This window comes from Pyrus communis, chromosome 2, assembly GCF_963583255.1.
Source record: "Pyrus communis chromosome 2, drPyrComm1.1, whole genome shotgun sequence".
NCBI classification, from domain to species: domain Eukaryota; kingdom Viridiplantae; phylum Streptophyta; class Magnoliopsida; order Rosales; family Rosaceae; genus Pyrus; species Pyrus communis.
Genome location: NC_084804.1, coordinates 607513 through 625992, shown reverse-complemented (window position 1 = coordinate 625992; position 18480 = coordinate 607513). Strand labels below are relative to the sequence as shown.

Here is an 18480-nt window from a genome sequence, read left to right as displayed (position 1 = left end):
CAACATCCGACCATCAGCATGATTATCACATGGCCCAGCTGTTAAAAATCATTCAAAATTGATCAGTCAGTATTATGATTTAGTAGTATTCTTTCACTTAAAAGTGAGATGTTTTAAATTTGAATTTCATAAATAATGAATTTGATACCAAATTAAGTTACTCATTATGTGGCTTAGGTAAACAATTTTATTCTTAATGTGAAAATATTGATGTAATAAAAAATAAAAATAAAAGTCATTCAAAATCATCCGTAACGTTCCACAGCGACGCTGGCCCCACACAATTCCAATGCGATGTCGTTTCACGTTGCCTTGGAATAAAACCCGAGCGCCAAATGCTGTTACAAACATATGGAGTTGAAGTAAATGGTTAGAAAATTCATCCAACTTTTTTGGGAATATACTTGTTATAATCTTGTACTGAAGTCTTCGTTGGAAATGATGTAGGAACCGCTCAATTTCAACCATCTGTTCAGCGGTTTGGTTCAAAATCAGCAAAGAAAGTAAGATCAGATGTCCATTGTGCCATTGACTACTGCTGTATTTTTATACTTGTCATTCGTTTTTTCATGAGTTAAACAATCTCCTTAACAAGTTTCTTTACTTATTCGATTGAAACATTTTATCTTTTTTGTCACCTATAGATCAACTTGTTTTTACATATTAATGGAGGGATGTCTTCTCTTTCCTAATTACCTGACTATTTAAAACATTTTTCTTCAGCTCCCCCTTAATGCTGTGACATCTATTGTTGATGGCTTGAAGAGAATGTACAATGAGAAACTAAAGCCCTTGGAACTTGCATATCGTTTCAACGATTTTGCATCTCTATCGTTGGTGAGTGGATTTCTATATGTTTGGATGTATATCCTTCAAAGTGTGTTGGGGAATCAAATATCCTTTTGCTCTTCTTTGCACTGTTTCGTTCAGATACTACATTTGCTAAACCTATGGATGATTTATTTCTTTGCAGACTAATTGTGATTTTGATTCTAAACCCATGGTCATGCTTTTGGGTCAGTATTCAACTGGGAAAACAACATTTATTAAACATTTGTTACGATGCAACTATCAAGGTTGGTTAAGTTATCTCTATTTATTTTTGAAATTATTAATTGACAACCTCAGCGTTGAAGGGTTTAACATTCACTTGTTGGAACAGGAGCTCACATTGGACCAGAACCTACTACAGATAGATTCGTTGTAGTGATGGTATAATTGCTAATCACCTGGTTTCCTTCTAAAAAGTTTACCAAGTTTATTTCTTTGTACTTTCTGAGGTTTATATTGTATGTTAAATGTTTTTGGTAATGCTAATTGTTGATTGCAATTCTGTTCTCAGTCTGGACCCGATGAGAGGAGTATTCCTGGAAATACTATAGCTGCTCACGCAGACATGCCTTTCAGTGGTCTAACAACTTTCAGAGGTGTATTTTGTCAAAATTTGAGTGCTCACAAATGCCACATCCAGTGAGTTTTGAACTTTTTATAATCTTCTATTTATATAGCATTTCTGCTGATTTTGTCACCATAATCTTCCTCTTGGATTGTGTTAATCTTCCTTTTTCTATGATTATAGTTGCTAGATGAAATTACATTTGTAGACACCCCTGGAGTTCTATCTGGAGAAAAGCAACGAACACAAAGGAGCTACGATTTCACTGGTGCTATATCATGGTTTACAGCAAAATGTGATGTCATTCTTCTTCTGTTTGATCCTCATAAGCTTGACATCAGCGATGAATTTAAACGTGTAATTTCATCTCTGCCTGATCATGATGACAAGATTCAAGTGGTCTTGAATAAAGCTGATCAAGTTGATACTCAACAAGTGAGATGTACCTCTGGTTTATATTGAATTCATTATACATTCTGTGGAAAGAAATTTTCAAGTTATTAACTTTTTGTCTACATACTGAAGCTGATGAGAGTTTATGGGGCATTGATGTGGTCGCTTGGAAAAGTTTTGAATACTCCAGAGGTTGTGCGTGTTTATATCGGGTAGGCTTTCTGTTTCCAAAGTGGTTAATCCTTTGGGATTGGATGCATAATTGATTTGATCGAATATTGTTATTTCTTCATGGCTTTGCAGCTCATTCAATGATAAGCCTGTCAACGAAGGAGTTGTTGGTCCTATCGGCAAAGAACTGTTTGAAAAAGAACAAGATGACCTCCTATCAGATCTGGTTGATATACCAAAGAACGCATGTGATCGCCGGGTAAGATCTGTCTCATTTCGATCTTTCTTGATTTTGTTTTGGTTGATAGACAAAAGAAGACTTGGTTGCTGTTCCTGTTTGCATTCCGTTTAATTCCCTTCACCTATATATGTCGTATGTTGCAGATCAATGAATTTGTAAAACGTGCTAGAGCTGCTAAGATTCATGCCTACATAATGAGTCATCTGAAGAAGGAGATGCCTGCTATGATGGGAAAATCTAAGGCTCAGTGAAAACTCATCGACAACCTCGAAGAAGAATTTGCAAAGGTCTATCGATTCTTAAACAACACTCGTTGATCTTTACACCTATATCGTTGCAGGCATGCTTACTCTTGTTAATTTTTCCAAAAACAGGTTCAGAGGGACTTCTATTTACCAGCCGGCGACTTTCCAGACGTGGAGCACTTCCCGGAGGTGTTGGGCGGCTACAACATCGATAAATTCGACAAGTTGAAGCAGAAAATGATTCAAGCTGTGGATGACATGCTTGGCTATGACATCCCTGAGCTCTTGAAGAAATTCAGAAATCCCTACAATTGATAGTGTTACAATTCTTGGTTTATGCCAAGTTACTATCAGATATAAGTAGATAGAGATTAATATTTGATTGTTGCAATTTATTTTTAGTTGAATACTGTTGAGATTTGCATTCTCCATGGGCATGTAACTTTTTGGGTTTCGTGCGGGATCCCTCCTAGGCTAATTTCGACGTCCTGAACCCGTTTCCGATGTCCGTTTTCCCAAATTCAGTCGTTTGAGTAGAGTTTGACTAAATATACCATTTATGTGCTTAGGGGCGATTAACTGTGGCGTTTCCTTCTTCGCTAGATGGCGTGGCTTTTCGACGGCGAAGTACTGTGAGTGGACCCCTTCTAAAAATGCATGTTTTGATAGTATAAATGCATACATGAAGAGCATGATTTGATGATTATGTTTTATGAACGTTTTACGGGATAACATGCTTACTGAGGCTAGTTTGAATTATTACTATTTTTCTTATAACCCATGTTCTTATAGAATATCTGATGGATGACGATATGATATTTAGAACATATTTAGAACACCTCTTTATAGCATAGATGATGGATGACTTTATACTATGAAGTTGATTTTCAATATATGTATGTTCACTGGTTTTGTACTTACCTAGTGGTCTTTTCCGCTACGGGACGTAGGGATAGATCTGGTCCGTCCCGGGCGACGGTTGGGTGTTGGCATAGGGCCTGGAGTGTGTTTTCCTCTGACTGTCTGCTCAGAGACGGGGAGCCGGCACGGGGCCTGAAGTGTATTTTCCTCTGACTGTTGGTTCAAAGACGGGGAGCCGGAACGGTGCCTAAAGAGTTATATCGGACTTTCACTAGTGTTTATTATTTATGCGATTTATGATTTGAAATATTGCACAACATGCTAGATTTCGGAAAACCTATATTTATCATTATACTTGTGTTTTCATAAACCTGGGGGTTAGTACGTTGATAACTGTTTTATTATATATATATATATATATATATATATATATATATCAACTTGGTCCACTCATGTTTGTTTTGTGTCCCCTTCAGGAATTAGAATCGAGGCATACAATCCCGACGTCTAGGCACTTCCACATCGGCATCTTCGAGTCTTCTCGGTGTAGGACCCACTCCTTTGTTTCATTCAATTTTATATTATTTTCTTTTAGTGTTCTAGATTAGTGGTGTGCTCTGAACGCGGTCCTTATTTGCATATTCATTATTCTTTTATATTTATAAGCCTTTTATATCCCTTGTTTTCAGCATTTGCACTCAATAAATGGCTTTCGTCACCCTCGGGTGTTGGCCAGCACGTGCCTATCCTGGTATTCGGGAAATATCGGGGTCGGGGCGTGTCAACTAGACCATAGTACTTACAAGTGAAGATGAATACCACCAGACCATAGTACTAAGTGGCACAACTTAGAAGCCACCAACAGGGTTTGAACCTAGTACTAAATGGCATGACTAAAGATTGGAATAGGGATAGCTGGTACAAGGAATATCCACAGGGTCAAAGGAACCATAGAAACCAGGAAAGGAGAAAAGGGAGAAAGAAAGGGGAAAAGCAACCAACCTCAGCCGAAGCTAAGGTCGGCACTACCGGATTTTCTCAAGATTTAAAGCCTCACACTAGAAGTGAGAAGAATTCTCAACATTGAGAGTAAGACTCTCACTCGGAGAGAAATTTCATATGTTTAACTTATTTGGAAATATATTTTAAGAGTGAAAACTGAATTTTGAGCATTGTGAAAGACTCTCACTCAGGAAGAAAATTTATATGTTTAACTTATTTGGAAATATATTTTAAAAGTGAAAATTAAAATCTGCTCAAATAAAAAACCGAGGTTAAATTTTTTTTTTTTAATTTTAATTTTTTAATTTATTATTTATTATTTTTTTGTTTAAGAGTAAATTATGAAGTTGAAAATGGGAGGAACAAGTGTCCGAAGTGTGTGGAGCCCAAAATGTTGCTGCCGCCTTCATCACCCGATACCATTTAGCAAATTTCGTGGCAGAAACACAGTGCAAACTAATACCGAGGAAAATTACCAACACATTTTCATTCAGTTCAAATGGGCAGGTCCCTGGTTTTCTCGCCAAACCTTCCTCTCTGAATTTCTCAAATACCAAAATCAATTTTACCGCCCAATCGACCAGATTACTCATTTTTACTGAATTCAAAGCAAAACTTGCAAAATGGGTTTCAAAGATTTGGACTTTCGATTGCCAAACCGACGAGAAGTCTCTGCACAAAGGCTGTGTTCTCTGAAATTCCAAACCCGGAGCTGTATATGAAAGTTGGCGCCAAATCAACTGGACCAATTCCAATTGGTCAGCTCGCTGAAATGGTAGAGAAGGCCGCTAAGACTGGCGCTGAGGTTGCTCTTTAGCTCTGTTTTTGTAATTCTTTGAATGTGCCAGCATTGTGTAAATTCTGTAATTTGAATAAGAACCCAGATGGAATTTGCATTTGTTTCTTGTGGGGATTGCTTGAATTTTATTGTTTTTAATCCTGTTCAGTATGTTATTTGATTTTGGAAGCATTGTTGGCTTTTGATCATACCTTTGTTTGCTCTGAGAGCGTCTTATTCTACTCCGATAACGCATTTTTTCCGTTAAATATATGTTTAGGTAATAAAAGTTGTTAAATTTCATCCTGATAGGAGTTAGCATGACACGCTCTGATCCTGATATTCTCCGAATACCAGGATAGGCACGTGCTGGCCGATATTCGAGGATGACGAAATCCATTTATTGAGTGCAAATGCTAAAAACAAGGGGTAGATAAGACTTGTAAATATAAAATAATAAGATAGAAGAATTTAAATATAATTAATATACGAATGAGAGGTAGATAAGACTTATAAGTATAGTTCAGAGCATACAACTAATTTAGAATACTAAACGAAAATAATATAAAATTGAATGAAACAAAGGAGTGGGTCCTACATCGAGACGACTCGAAGATACCGATGCGGAAGTGCCGTGACGCCGGGATTGTATGCCTTAATTCTAAGTCCTGAAGGGGGCACAAAACAAACATTAGTGGACCAAGTTGAAATACATATTTGTAAAACAGTTATCAACATACTAACCCCCAGGTTTTATGAAAACTCATATATTATGATAAAACTAGGTTTTCCGAAACCTAGCGTACCGTGCAATGTCTCAAAACATATCTCGTAGATATAATAATCACTAGTGAATGTCCGATAATCCCCAGGCCCCATGCCAGCTCCCCGTCTATGTGCCAGCTGCCAGAGGAAAATTACCCCCAGGCCTCGTGCCAGCTCCTCGTCCCTGTGCTAATAGCCAGAGGAAAACCATTTTCAGGCCTTTGCCAACACTGTAATCGTCGCCTAGGACGAAATCTATCCCTCGCCCCGTAGCGGAATAAGGACCACTAGGTAAGTTCAAAACCATTGAACATACATTTATTTGAAAGGCAACTTCATAGTATAAAGTCATCCATCATATATACTATAAAGAGGTGTTCTAAACATGTTCTAAATAGTATATCGTCATTCATAAGATATTCTATAAAGAACATAATTGTTAAATCATGTTTTCCATGTATGCATTTCTACTATTAAAACATGCATTTTAGAAGAGGTCCACTCACAGTACACCGTTGGTGCAAATCCGTGCCAAAAGGAATAACGAAACGCCGTTATTAATTTCACTTATGCACATAAAGGGTACATTTAGTCAACTCTACTCAAACGACTTAATTTGGGAAAGCGGACGTCAGAAATGGGTTCAGGACATTGAAATTAGCCTAGGAAGGGTTTAGGACGAAACCAGAAAAGTTAACCCGAAAGTCAAAGTCAATGGTCAACAGTCAACGTTAACCAAGTCAATGGTCAACGTTAACCGGGTCAATGCTCAGCCCGGGTCAAAGTCAACAGGTCATGGGTCCGGGTCGAACCAGCAAACGGGTCTAGGCTTAATGTTGGACCGGGTTTAGGGCCTGGGTTCTTGGGCTTGGTTTTAAGGCCCAAGGGTTTAGGGTTTTAGGCAAAAAGGTCGAAGGCCCTAGTTCTCACATGGCCTAAAGGCCTAACTAAAAGGGCTTGAAGCCCTGGTTTGTTCACACATGCATGGGTTCACAAGGTTTCCAATTGAGCTGGGCTTTTAGGCCTGGCTCGATTGTATTTGGGTTTTAAGGAAATAAAAACAAAATACTTAAAAAGGGTTTTGGGTTGGGTTTTCAAACAGGCCTAAGACCCAAAGGTTTGGAACGACCTGTAGGGCGTGATCTCACAAAGGCTTGGGCTTGGGTGAAGGCCTAAGGCCCTAGATTCTTCAACACGACCTGAAAGGCCTGTCTAGACGAGGGTGTACGCTCGAGCTTTTCCAGCTCCGGCCGACCGTAAATGTGAACCCTAAGCTCCGATCTAGGTATCAATTTGAAGGTGGAGGTGAGGAAGAAGGTGATACCCGTTTCACGACGAGTGATGGTCGGGAAGTGGCCGGATTTGGACATGCACACCCACGGCTTGCTGGAAACTGGGTTTAGCACACCCGTGGCATCTTCGTGTGATTTCGTCATCCCAAAAACATAATCTAGGTTAGAATTTGACCACAAGGACAAGGATGAAGGGATTTCAAGAGTTTCGAAGCTTACCAGTCCTTTGTTTTGCTCGCCATGATGTTGCCACCAAGCGTTTTTATAATCTTTATCCATATCATACAATATGAGATGCTCAACAATAGTGTTCCTAACAAAAGTATATCGATTACAACATCTTTTGCAAGGACATCTAAACTTATTAGGACCAACACCATTTGCAATTGCTTGATCCAAACACAAATTAATTCCAGCTGTATACATTTCAAAATTTCGGGGTATCGTCAACCAACTCTTGTCCATGTTTTACCACTTTACGAGGGCAAAATATTACGTTAACACTAAGATGCCTACAATCTTTCAATCCCTATCATGTAGGCATAACTATTAGAATTTTCAATTTCTATCTTTCAACCCTCGAACTCTATCACAATTAGGGCTGGAAAAAAATCTCAAAAATCCCAAACCAAATCTAAAAAATCCCGATCCCAAACCAAAATTCCCGAAATTTTCGATACGGGATTCGGTTTTTCATCTCCATTTTTTTGGTATTCCCATACCGACCGAAAATAAATATTATATACATATATATATATTATTTTTTAATTATAAGAAAATTATTTCAACCGTTCATTGTTTTGGATTTAATATGTGCCGTTCATTTGTTTTTAGGTCTGATCTCCTATTTCACTTCTTCCATAATCCATTCCATTGAACTCGAATCGAAGAAGCGCAGCCCTTATTGTCCCTGAGCCTCCCTCATAATGCCTCTCTGTCTCGAATTCCGGCCAGCCACCAGCCCACCACCACACCATACAACCACCGCCACACCACTGTGCCTCTCCAGCCTTCATAATCCGTGCCTCTCCAGCCCTTGTCCCTGAGCCTCCCTCACTATGCCTCTCTGTCTCTGACTCTCCAGCCTTCCTTCACCACACAACCACTGCCACACCACCGCTTTTTCTCTCGATCTCTCTCGCTCGGACGATTTCTCTCACAGACAGAAGTCACAGAACTCTCGATCCCAAATTAGGTAATTAATTTGGACTGACAACTTAACATGCTTCATAATCCATGACTGTCAGTGCTTAGAAGAGATCAGTGACTGTCGCCTGTCGGTGCAACCCCCAATTATGAAGTCGCAGAACTCTAGACATCTTCCATAATCCGTGACCCACTCACTCACTCTTGCCTTTTTCTTTTCATTTTTCAAGGCTTGTTTTTTCCTACTGCCTTGGACAGTTGAACATGGTTGCTAACTTGCTCCTTCCATAACCACACAATTACACTTAGAGAAACTTGCAGTTGTTTGCTCGATTAAACATTTTGTTTATAAATTCATTTACGTTTTGGTTTGATGCTAGTATCTAATCAATTTTGTTTTTTGGTCAGGCTTGATTGCACCATGGTTTATCGGGTTGTTGATCTGAGGATTGAGGTAACAACTTGCACTTGTTTGCTCGATTATACATACTATTTAGATGATTACAATTCTAAATTTTTTAGAATTGTTTAATTTTGATTAGCTGTTATATTCTGCTTATGTGTTTGAATTGTTTAATTTTTTATTGCAAGTTTTCCGAATATCTGTTTCACTGTTTGGTAATGATACTGGGCTAATGTTTATATTGATTCTATGTTGAATTTGCTTTGATGTAGTTGAAATTGATCTCTATTTATGGGCTGATTACAATTCTAAATTTTTCGCGTGTTGAATATCACATTTTAATATTTTATGCCGGAGACCATGCTATAAACTAAGTAGGACTAGACAGCAGTTGGAAATAGTATTTTCGATTTTGATTTCTGTTATATATTTTGAGTTCTTTTTCTCACAACCATATATTTTCTATGTCGAATGCTTAGATTTTTGAACCATTTATTTTATTTATTGACTGGAATTTGGATATATGATGAACTGTGGTTGTGATATATTAATTTGCATCGTTATTTTATTTGTTACGATGGACGGGTCTAGTAGCCAATCTAGTACACCTATGGTCTTGGTATTAGGAAAACAAAAACAAACTCAACCTAGTGGTACCCTTCAACTAGGCACTCCCTCACCTCAAGATTATTTGCATAATGATTATTATGAAGATTGTTGGGATGATGATCTGGATATGGAGGAGGATATTGCATTAGAACAAATAGAAGAAGAGGGGGAAGAGGAAGTAGAAGAAGTAGTGAGACAATGGTAGGGTCCTCATCGGAAAAAAGGCAATAGGAGAAAGGGTCCAAGTCCGGCGTGGAATGATGCTAAGAGGGTAACGATCACCGATAATAATGGGAAGAAATCTTTCATGGCCGAATGCAAGCATTGCAAACTCTTAGCACCGACACACCCTATAATTCATGGGACGACGGGAATTCTTAAGCATTTGAGGAAATGCCCGGGTTCTAGTCTCTTTGAGAATGTGGATCCGAAGCAACCTACATTGACACAAGCGAGGATGGGAGGTCCGGTTGTCACTCACACTTTCAATCAAAAAAGACTTGATAGGAGATGTGTGAGGTGGATTATAATAGCGGAGATGCCTTTTAGGGTGGTTGATCAAGAGGACTTTTGAGATTTTATTCGTGACTTGAATCCAAAGTACAAACTTCCTAATAGGCATAAGGTGGTGGCGGCGGTTTTGGAGTTGTATGTTGAAGAGAAGGCTAAAATAAAAAGTGTGATTGAGGGGTTGAGAGTGAGTATTATAATCGACACTTGGACCTCAATTCAAATGATAAACTACATGGGTCATCACGGCCCATTTTTTGGACACTAATTGGGGGTTGCATAAGAGGATCCTAAACTTTGTCCAAGTTACTTCTCATAAGGGTGATGATATTGGAAGATGTCTAGAGGTTTGCTTGAATGATTAGGGCATAGACAAGGTGTTTAGCATTACTGTTGACAATGCTAGTGTAAATGACACCGCTATTGCATACATGAAAAGAAGACTCAAGTTAAATGGTACTCTTTTACTTGACGAGGCTCACTTGCACATGAGGTGCGCTTGTCACATCCTCAATTTGATAGTTAAGGATGGAATGACGGAGCTTAGTTGTGAGATTGATGCCATAAGAAATTGTGTGAAGTTTATACACTCATCCCAGCAAGGTTGGATTCTTTTAGGGAATATTGTGTCTTGTTGAGATTTGATAAGATGTCAAGTAACCCTTTTGATGTTGTCACAAGGTGGAATGCCATGTATGAGATGCTTAATAGTGCTTTCAAGTTTAAAGAAGTGTTCTCTAAGAAGGTCTTTGAGTGTGACTCTTTTATTGCTTACTTTAAAGAGGAGGTCTTGAAAGAGGTTAATGGGGTGACAACAAAGGCCAAGCGGGTGGGTCCTCCGGAGGTGGATGATTGGGAAAGGTCGATGAGTTTTGCTCACTTTCTTAAAAAGTTTTATGATGCCACCTTGACATTGAGTGCAACCCTTACTCCAACGTCACACTTAATACTTAGCATGATGATTGCCTTGCAAGTGGAGATAATAGAACAAATTTTAAACGCCTCTAATGCCACTTTGCAAAGTGTGGTTACCTCAATGAAGCTCAAGTTTGACAAATATTGGGGTCACATTGAAAAGGTGAATCCTATTCTCTTTGTAGCCCAAGCACTCGACCCTAGGTACAAATTTGATATGTTGGAGACAAATCTAGAAGAGCTCGGCTATGGATGAGACAAAATAAGGGAGGAGAAAGTAAGGGTTAAAGGCTATGTAACCGAGTTGTATAATGCATACAAGGAGGGAGTGGTCCTTAGTAGCAGTAGTAGTAGTAGTAGTGCTACCTCAAATGTGGAGCAAAGATCAAGTGTTGTACTAGATGATGTGGGGGGTGTGATCGTAGATATTAATGTTGCTTCAAGGATGACAAAGAAGATCCAACGAAAGAGAGCGGAGGCACAACAAAATGAGATAGCCAATGAAGTGGATATGTACTTCAATGATCCACATCAAAGCCTAACATATGAGGGTTTCAATCTTTTGGATTGGTGGAAAGGAAATTGTGCTCAATATCCAACTCTTAGTAAAGTTGCTAAGGATGTTTTGGCCCTTCCTAGTAGCACTGTTGCTAGTGAGAATGCCTTTAGTCTTGGTGGGAGAGTTGTTGATCCTTTTAGAACTTCCTTAACACCTAAAACGGTTGAGGCTTTAGTGTGTACTAGTGATTGGCTTAGAGGAAAGGAATTTTGTTTCTACAAGGAGCCTACACTTGATGAATTCCATTTCTACAAGGAGCTTGAACGCTTAGAAAGAAGTAAGTAAACAATTTAATTTCCTCTTTTATTTTCTTAGTATTTATTATCTATTAGACTATAATTCAATGTAAATGATTTGTGGTTTATTGTTTTAGGCACGGTCAATTTGGGAGGTGAGGAGAATACAACACAAGAAAATGAAATGTCACCTCCACCTCCTCGACCACTTCAAGTTGAAGTTCAACAACGTCAAAATCAATCACTACCTCCACAACCACCCATTGTGTAAGATCCCACATCGCCCAGGGGAGTGATCCTTATATGTATATTCTCATCCCTACCTAGCACGAGGCCTTTTGGGAGCTCACTGGCTTCGGGTTCCATGGGAACTCCAAAGTTAAGCTAGTAGCGCACGAGAGCACTCCCAGGATAGGTGACCCATCGGGAAGTTCTCATGTGAGTTCCCAGAAACAAAACCGTGAAGGCGTGGTCGGGGCCCAAAGTGGACAATATCGTGTTACAGTGGTGGAGCGGGCCCGGGAAGTGGTCTCACCCGGGCCGGGATGTGACAATTGGTATCAGAGCCTAACCCTGGTCGTGGTGTGCCGACGAGGACGTCGGGCCCCTAAGAGGGTGGATTGTAAGATCCCACATCGCCCAAGGGAGTGATCCTTATATGTATATTCCTATCCCTACCTAGCATGAGGCCTTTTGGGAGCTCACTGGCTTCGGGTTCCATGGGAACTCCAAAGTTAAGCGAGTAGCGCACGAGAGCACTCCCAGGATGGGTGACCCATCGGGAAGTTCTCGTGTGAGTTCCCAAAAACAAAACCGTGAGGGCGTGGTCGGGGACCAAAGCGGACAATATCGTGCTATGGTGGTGGAGCGGGCCCGGGAAGTGGTCTCGCCCGGGCCGGGATGTGACACATTGTAAGGGGAAGGGCTCAACCATCAACATCAAGGGGAAGGGTACAAGTACCAACAAGAAGGGAGCAACCACAAGCATCAACAAGATCAAGGGGACGAAGGGGCCGAAGAGGCCAACAATCTTTATAAACTTTAAGCTTTGCTTTTTTGCTTTTGGTTTGTAAATTAATTATTGAAACTTTGGTTCATAACTAATTTTTTTGATTTTGGGTTTGTTACTTTATTTATTTTAAAACCTTGGCTTGTAACTATTATTTTTGCTTTTGGATTTGGTACTTAATTTATTTTTATTGCATGCATGTGTAGTGGGCAGATTGAAACTTTGTGCACAGATGGGCAGTGGGTAGATTGAAACTTAATTTATGAAACTATGTCAAATTTGTGCAGTGGGAAGTGGGCAAATTAGTAGAAACAGGCCTTGTCATTTGATTGGCAGATTAGTAGAAACAACAAATTGGCAAATTGGGCCCAAAACCATAATATGTCAAATTTTAGCCCAAAAGCATAATATGTCAAATTTTAGTCCAAAAGCCCAAAAGCATTTCGGGATTCCCGATTTGTCCTGAAATCCTGAAATTATTTTGGGATTCCCGAAAATTTGGTTTGGGATCGGTATTGAATTTGGGATTTCCGAAAATTTCGGTTTGGGAATCGGGACAAGGGTTTCGGTATGGGATCCCATACCGAACCACCCCTAATCACAATTGCAATCTTTTAATTTTCAACACCTATTATAGCAAAAACAAATTAAAATAACAACAAAAAGTTATCAAAATTATGCTCATCTAATCCATTCTAGTAAATAGCATACAAAAGTTATCAAAGTTATCAAAATAACAACAAAAACAAATTAAAATAACAATTAGAGTGCAAAACAAATTAATTTAACATAATATATTATTATATTACTAAATATTATAAGTTTATGTTATATTTAATATTGTTAATTTAACATAAATGCTTATAAATATTATTCATTTCCATTTTCTCATAACAATTCAAGTAACAAAATTAATTAATTCAACTAAATATTTATTAATTTAACAAAAATAGTAGAAATTTATCTAAGTACTTAAATTAGAATTTTTAAATAAATAAACTTGTGTATTATAAAATTTAAAAATTAAAGAATTTAGTGATAGAAACCTGAATTATGGAAGAATTCCGTCGTCGATCAATTCTTTATGTACTCAACTAGCTCAAATAAATTTCCTACAAAAATAAATTGTAAATAAAAATTAAACATAAGAGGAGAAAATAAAAATATTAGAATAAGCAAGAAAAACTTACTTTTGTGAAGAAGGAACAAATGAAGTTGGAATAACAAAGAAGAAAGGTGCAAGAGAGAAAACACAGGGAGGGTATGTAAATTGGAAGAACGAATAAGAAAAATGCAAGAGAGGAAGAAGAAAACACGGGGGAGAGTATATAAAGACTATCAATCTGTTGCTTACAACCGACACCGGGTTTCAAAATATTTAAAAAAACTAAAATCTATGTCGTTCATAATTGAGGCAGGATTTAAAATATTTAAAAACAATAATTAGTGTCGGCTAGAAACGACACCTATACTTTATGTCGTTTAAAAGCGACACTGTTTTATTTAAAGTGACACCAGTATTTAAAAATTATTAAAATGCATGTCGGTTATAAGCGACATTAAATGCTTACGTCGGTTTAAAAGCGACATAGACATTTTATGACGCTTATAAGCGACAGTAAATCCGACGTCATGTTCAGTAGGATTCGCAACTGTCTTGTTCGCCACTATATTATATTAAACCGACATCACCCACTAACACTATAAGGCCCTTTTTGTGTAGTGCTGCCGTCGTTATCGCTGTGAAGGAACAGGTGCTTGCGTGTGTGTGTGGGTGTCGATCGGGAAAGAGTTTGAGTGAGAGAGATGAGCTTGAGAGGGAGATAAGAGGGGAGAGAGCTGAATGAGAGAAAGAGAGCTGGGGAGGGAACAGAGATGAGAGAGACCGGGGGACACAAATATAAGGTGGGCTCCCTGGACACACCTATTAAGGCCCTAAAAACAATTTTTAAATAAAAAAACCAAAACTACTTTTAAAATCGGCGATGGGGTGTAACATAGCAACTAATGGTCAAAATATTTTTACAAAAAAGAGGTACTAAAGGAGAAAAACATTGCCGGTGTGATAAATGATGACATTGTTTTGTTGCTAGAGAGTATGTTGATTCAACGCGTTAGGTGTACTACTTGCCGTTTTGTCCATTACTGAATCATCATGAACTCCTTACAGCTTATGTTATTTGCGTCACTTTTCAGGTTGTGATGGATGCTTAATAAGCCTCGGGATATCACCTATAAAGGACTAACGGACTTGGTCACTGAGTAAGAACTGAATTGACATGCTTTCACTAGTTTTGTCTGTTTTGATGCTTCAATTGACTTGTAGTGATAACACTTTCTAGAATAGAGTAGATGTTGAAACTTACATGTAAAGGTTGAACCTTTTACAAGCAAGATACACTAATCATGAAGGAAAATTCACTTATCATGTGTTCCGTTCTCATTCTTATAAAGTATAACAGCCTAGCAAGAATTTTCGTGTGATATGAAAACTATTTGCAGCACATATAAAAAGAGTGAAGCAGCAATTTTAGAAGTTGTGAGAAAGAACTTCTGAGATCACCTTATTCTTGGAGAGGAGGGTGGAATAACTGGAGATACATCATCTGATTATATGTGGTGCATTGATCATTTAGGTTAGTATCTTCCAAGGTGCAGTATAGGTATGCTTGTGCATATTGGGTTTTTCAAGACCACCAAGTATGATATGGTTCATGATAGTGGTGTGTTTCGGAACATGATTTAGTGTAAATCAGTTGCCAGGTTGTTTCAGCCTTCGTAATTCTTGCCTCAATACTTTTGACTTTTACTTTTTCATAACTAATAGTTGCAGTAAGTATTATGATTATGTATATTGACGGCAGTTCATATACTTCATACATGAATGTTTAGAGATGAACTTTCTAATAAAAGATATGAAATTGGAAAGAGCTATTAGGGTGGTAGCTGGATTGTCGTTTTATATCCCGTACCTTTAATAAGAATAGCCTGAAAATTCTTAGTTTTGTCTTATCTAACCTCTGATATCTTCGTAGATGGAACAACAATTTTTGCACATGGTTATTCTAGCTTTGCAGTTTCTGTTGGAGTTTTATTTCGAGGAAGACCTGTTGCTGCTGCCGTGGTACTGATCACATATAGTAGATTTTATTTGATATGTTGCTTGCATGATATGTTAAGATGTCTATTTGATTTTCTAGTACTTCCCTTCACATGTGGGCCTCATTATTAGAGGCGAAAATGTCTTCAACTTATTGCAAGGTTGTGATGCTATGATTTAAGTTTTACCATTGTTTTCAAAAGCTCGAACTGTAAGGATGTGGACCAAAAATCATCTATTACTATAACGTCTATGACTGACATAGTGGAAATTAACATGTTGGTTTTCTGTTTATATTTTCAGATAGAGTTCGTTGGGGGCCCCATGTGTTGGAATACCCGCATTTTTTCTGCTAGTGCTGGTATGGAAGTTCTGCCTAAATAGTTGCCTTAGCCTTAATTGATTTTCCAAGTGTACTATTGATGTTGAGCTCGATTGATAATCTGTGTTATGATAGGAGGGGGAGCATTTTGTAATAGCCAAAGAATTCACGTGAGCCAAACTGATGAGGTTAGTATTTCTTTTATTAGAAGAAAAAGAATTTTGAAACCTATAACTAAGTCTGATCTTATTGGATGTTAGAATATTTGCAGTGGTACATTGATTAACACTTATTGCTATTCCTTTGTACTAGAATGCAATAAATAAAAGTACAAAACCATAACATACCTTAGGCTGTGATTATCTTTACCCAATTTTCTTCAGAAATTCCAACCACCACCAGAATGTTAGGCATAAAGGTAGCAAGTTAGAAACTAGAAAAGGTATTAGAGAGAAAGATGAGCTATCTCATGTGTATCGCTTACTGTATAAAGGAGAAACCATTTTATATTTTATTTAGGCTCATACTCTTCCATATTTCAGGTGGGACGATCTCTTCTTGTTACTGGATTTGGTTATGAACAAGATGACGTATGGATCACCAACATAGAGTTATTTAAAGAGTTCACCGACATCAGCAGGGTAATAACCTTTCATTTTAGTGCTAAGCAATTTTTATTTGAGCTTTAGCTTTAGGATTAATTAACTTCCTATTCCCTCTCTCCCTTCATGTTTATGACTTGAACTCTTTTTTCCCCCTAGGTTTTATCCCTACATCGTAATGTTTAGGGTGTAAGAAGGCTCAGTGCAGCTGCAGTAGACATGTGCCATGTTGCTCTTCGGATTGTAGAAGCCCACTGGGAATATCGACTAAAGCCATAGGATACGGCAGCTGGTGTTTTGGTAATGTTTTGTCTTCTCAGAAATGCATTTGTTTGGTGTTTGTGGAATAGTAATATTTGGAAGTCTATTGTTATAACCCTCAATTGAATACCTTCTTGTTTTGGGTTTGTGGAAACATAATACATCGGCAGAGATTTCTGTTTTATAACTCTCAATTTTAGTTTTTTTTTTTTCCCTAAAGCAATTTGGTCTGATTTTTTATTTGCATTATATGATATATTGTGCAGGTTTTTCTTTTAGATTTTGTTTTTACTTTGTTACGAGAGCCTAAATAATCATTGATACTTTCTTATACATGGGTTAGTTATTTCTATTTTTCCTTGCTGAATACCTGGAAAGAGTTGTGATAACTCAAAGTATACATCGGAAATCGAGCACATAACAAAATAATGTATCAATTGACAGTTTGGTTCCAGTATGAACAATTTACGCGGGAAGAATGTACAAATAATAGACTTTCTGTCATTAGACATATCCCTTACGTTTTTATGGCAAGTGTTTGGAAGTGTTGCTTGGGACAATCTCGTGTGACAAGATGCTTAAACTGATGCATGAAAATTATAGTTCACTTTTCTCTCTGCAGAATCATGGCATCCAGAAGTGTGATTTCAAGTATTCATAGAATTTGGTATTGCAATTTTGAGCAGATAGTTGAAGAGGCTGGAGGAAAGGTTACGTGCATGGATGGCAGAAAATTTTCTGTATTATAGATCTATCTTGGTATCCAACTGTGTGCTGCATGGCAAGGTTAGTCTTCTGCTTTATCCAGAATCTAATTACAAAACCTTACGTGTTAAGATCGCGGTTATAGAATGCAAGATCTTAACTCTTCATTGCCTTTCTGTTACTACCACTAATCTTGTTCACTAGTTATATAACCATTTCCGAAGAGTCAAAGGTCAATTTAGTTTCCCTAACTTGATGTATGTTTCTACTCATGAAGTGGCAAGCTTTCCCTTCCCTTTCCATATTTTTCCTCAAATTTTTCTGTTAGGATAGGTCGGGGGGTGGGTGGGAGGTGAGTAGAACAGATGTTTACTGTAAGTCCGTAACAGAGTTTTTAGTAGTGCTATAGTTTCCTGTAAAAGATGCGGTAGATTGTAATCAATTTAATTTTTGTAAAATGCAGCTCTTAGAGAGGGTTGCATCTGCAACAGAGAAATTGAAGAGCAAAGGAATCGATTTCTCATTGTGGTACAAGCCCGAAGATTACACAAGAGACATTTGATGCGCCTGACAGTTCATTTTTTCTTTGTTTTTGCCAATGATGCTGAGAAGATATCTTCCACAGGAAGGTGGTCTCTCATTGTTTCATTGGTGACTTTCGCTGTAAAGTGCATTTCAAGCGCGTGATATATATGTTATATCTCAGCATGTCTTCCGTTACTGATATGAATATTGATTTAGGGGTTTTAGTACAGCATAGCATGTTTTCCTATGTTGCTTTAGGCAAGTGGAATAGCTGTGAATTGCTGTGATTCAGAAATAATCTTCGATCTCTTTATCGTCAAGAAATTGGTCCTATGTGGACTCACTACTCTCTCTTTACCGAAGCAGAAAGAAAAATGTAAATCTGGGCAGTAGTTAAAAGTGTATCATCCTTTCATCATTATTCTGTTCTCATC

The 18480-nt window shown here is 38.0% G+C and overlaps 2 pseudogenes; both read left to right on the top strand.

Moving 5' to 3' along the window:
* The first annotated feature begins 335 nt into the window (after window positions 1–335).
* On the top strand, window positions 336–2761 carry LOC137726915 (EH domain-containing protein 1-like; annotated as a pseudogene).
* Window positions 2762–4808: 2047 nt separating this feature from the next.
* LOC137724392 (phosphatase IMPL1, chloroplastic-like) lies at window positions 4809–18083 on the top strand (annotated as a pseudogene).
* The last annotated feature ends 397 nt before the right edge of the window (window positions 18084–18480 follow it).